This window comes from Rhinoraja longicauda, chromosome 20 (genome assembly GCF_053455715.1).
Source record: "Rhinoraja longicauda isolate Sanriku21f chromosome 20, sRhiLon1.1, whole genome shotgun sequence".
NCBI classification, from domain to species: Eukaryota; Metazoa; Chordata; class Chondrichthyes; order Rajiformes; family Arhynchobatidae; genus Rhinoraja; species Rhinoraja longicauda.
This window is the reverse complement of record NC_135972.1, coordinates 2,726,235-2,729,444: the sequence shown is the minus strand read 5'-3', so window position 1 is coordinate 2,729,444 and position 3,210 is coordinate 2,726,235.

The window sequence follows — 3,210 nt, the reverse complement described above, 5'->3', positions numbered from 1 at the left end:
ACTGCATCAGGCACATTGATAGGTAAAATGCGTACGGAAAAACTGCAGATGTTGGTTAAAATCGAAGATAGATACAAAATGCTGGAGTAACTCAGCGGGTCAGGCAGCATCTTCCGGGAATTAACCTCATGAACCTACACTGCACGCCCTCAATAGCAAGAGTTGGTTCCTCTGGGCTTCCCCTGCCACCCTCCATACTGAGCAGCCGTGGGCAGAGCCTGCCAATGGATTGGAACAGACTTGCAGCAGAAATGCCCGTGCATTGGAAACGGAAGTGCCAAGCACTTGGCTGAAAGCAGCTGACAGGGAGCTGAGAGCCGAACAATGAGCTGAAAGCAAGACACAGCCAACTTCACCCTTCACCTGCCGAAACCCTCTCTGCCCGCAGTGAAACCCTTTACAAAACAATATCCAAAGGCTCCACACAGCGAGACACACCCAGAAACTCTGCACCTCACAGATATTTATATATATTTCTTAAAACTTTTTTTTTTTTGGATGTTCGGCAAAAACCAGAGGAAATAGGTTTGTGGTGAGAAGGGAAAGATTTAATTGGGAGCCTGAGGGGCAACTTTTCCCACACAGAGGGTGGTGGGTGAAACATAGAAACATAGAAAATAGTTGCTGGAGAAGGCCATTCGGCCCTTCGAGCCAGCACCGCCTTCATTGAGATCATGGCTGATCATCCCCAATCAATAACCCGTGCCTGCCTTCTCCCCATATCCCTTGATTCCACTAGCCCCTAGAGCTCTATCTAACTCTCTCTTAATTCCATCCAGTGATTTGGCTTCCACTGCCCTCTGTGGCAAAGAATTTCACAAATTCACAACTTTCTGTCTGAAAAAGCCCAACATTGGGAACATTTTTCCTGCATCTAGCTTGTCCAGTCCTTTTATAATTTTATGTATTTCTATAAGATCCCCTCTCATCCTTCTAATCTCCAGTGAATACAAGCCTAGTCTTTTCAATCTTTCCTCATATGACAGTCCCGCCATCCCAGGGATCAATCTCGTGAACCTACGCTGCACTGCCTCAATTACAAGGATGTCCTTCCTCAAATGAGGAGACCAAAATTGTACACAATACTTGAGATGGTGTATGGAATGAGATAGTTGAGGCAGGAACTATAACAGCATTTAAAAGACATGGGTAGGTATGGGGCCAGGATAGGTTTAGAGGGATGTGGGTTAATTGCAGGCAGGTGGAACTAGCGTAGATCAGAGATAGACCCAAATGCTGGAGTAACTCAGCAGGTCAGGCAGCATCTCTGGAGAGAAGGAATGGGTGACGTTTCGGGTCAAGACCCTTCTTCAGACTGATGTCAGGGGAGTGGGAGATACATAGATAAGGAAGTATATGGAGTGAAAACAGGACAATGGGAATGGAGATCAAGGACAATGTGGAATAGATCGTTGTTAGTTGGGAGAAGGTAACAACAAAGCAAACAGAGATAAAATGTAGTCGGAGACAGTAAGACTGGTGGGAGAACTGGGAAGGGGGAGGGATGGAGAGAGAGGGAAAGCAAAGGTTACTTGAAGATAGAGCAGTCAATGTTCATACCGCTGGGGTGTAAGCTCTTGGTCGGAATGGGCAGGTTAGGCCGAAGGGCCAGTTTCCGTGCTGTATGACTCTATGACTATGAATTCTTAACGCTATGGCAAAGGAGCAACTTGTAGTTCAGCACAGACATAGTGGGCCGAAGGGCCTGTTCCTGCGCTGCTCTCATCTCTGTTCAGCACAATGCAGATGTACTGTTTACATTTCTCCAGAACATTTGTTTTCCATTTCAGATGAATAATTCTGTGTGTGTATATGTGTGTGTGTGTATATGTGTGTGTATGTGTGTGTGTGTATATGTGTGTGTGTGTGTGTGTGTGTGTGTGTGTGTGTGTGTGTGTGTGTGTGTGTGTGTGTGTGTGTGTGTGTGTGTGTGTGTGTGTGTGTGTGTGTGTGTGTGTGTGTGTGTGTGTGTGTGTGTGTGTGTGTGTGTGTGTGTGTGTAAGTTGGAGCCAGTCTCCTTGGTCATCTCTGGCAGAATTCTGTGGCTTGTGATTTATTCATTTCGCCAGTAGATAATGGAGGAACTCAGCAGGTCAGGCAGCATCTGTGGAGGGAATGGGCAGACAAAGGTGACGCAGCGGTAGAGTTGCTGCCTCACAGCACCAGAAACCCGGGTTCAATCCCGACTACGGGCGCTGTCTGTACGGAGTTTGTACGTTCTCCCCGTGACCTGCGTGGGTTTTCCCCGGGTGCTCCGGTTTCCTCCCACACTCCAAGGATGTATAGGTTTGTAATTGGCTTCGGTAAAATTTATAAATGATCCCCAGTGTGTGTAGAATGGTGGTAGTGTGCAGGGATCGCTGGTCGGCACGTACTCGGTGGGCTGAAGGGCCTGTTTTCGCGCTGTATCCCCAAGCCTATTATTGTCACGTGGAAAAGCTTTTGTTTCCGTGCTATCTAGTCAAAGAAAAGACTTCACATGAATACAATCAAGCTGTCCACAGTGTACAGATCAATGATAAAGTGCACACACCATAGTGCAAGATAAGATGGGTGATGCTGAGCAAAACAGGGTGCTGGAGGAAGGGTGTACTTGCTATTGAGGGAGTGCAGCGTAGGTTCACTAGGTTAATCCCCGGGATGGCGGGACTGTCGTATGATAGACAATAGACAATAGGTGCAGGAGGAGGCCATTCGGCCCTTCGAGCCAGCACCGCCATTCAATGTGATCATGGCTGATCATTCTCAATCAGTACCCCGTTCCTGCCTTCTCCCCATACCCCCTGACTCCGCTATCCTTAAGAGCTCTATCCAGCTCTCTCTTGAATGTATTCAGAGAATTGGCCTCCACTGCCTTCTGAGGCAGAGAATTCCACAGATTCACAACTCTCTGACTGAAAAAGTTTTTCCTCATCTCAGTTCTAAATGGCCTACCCCTTATTCTTAAACTGTGGCCCCTGGTTCTGGACTCCCCCAACATTGGGAACATGTTTCCTGCCTCTAACGTGTCCAACCCCCTTAATAATCTTATATGTTTCGATAAGATCTCCTCATCCTTCTAAATTCTCCTCTCATCCTGAAAGAATGGAGTGACTGGGCTTGTATTTACTGGAGTTTAGAAGGATGAGAGGGGATCTTATAGAAACATATAAAATTATTAATGGATTGGACACGCTAAATGCAGGAAACATGTTCCCGATGTTGGGGGAG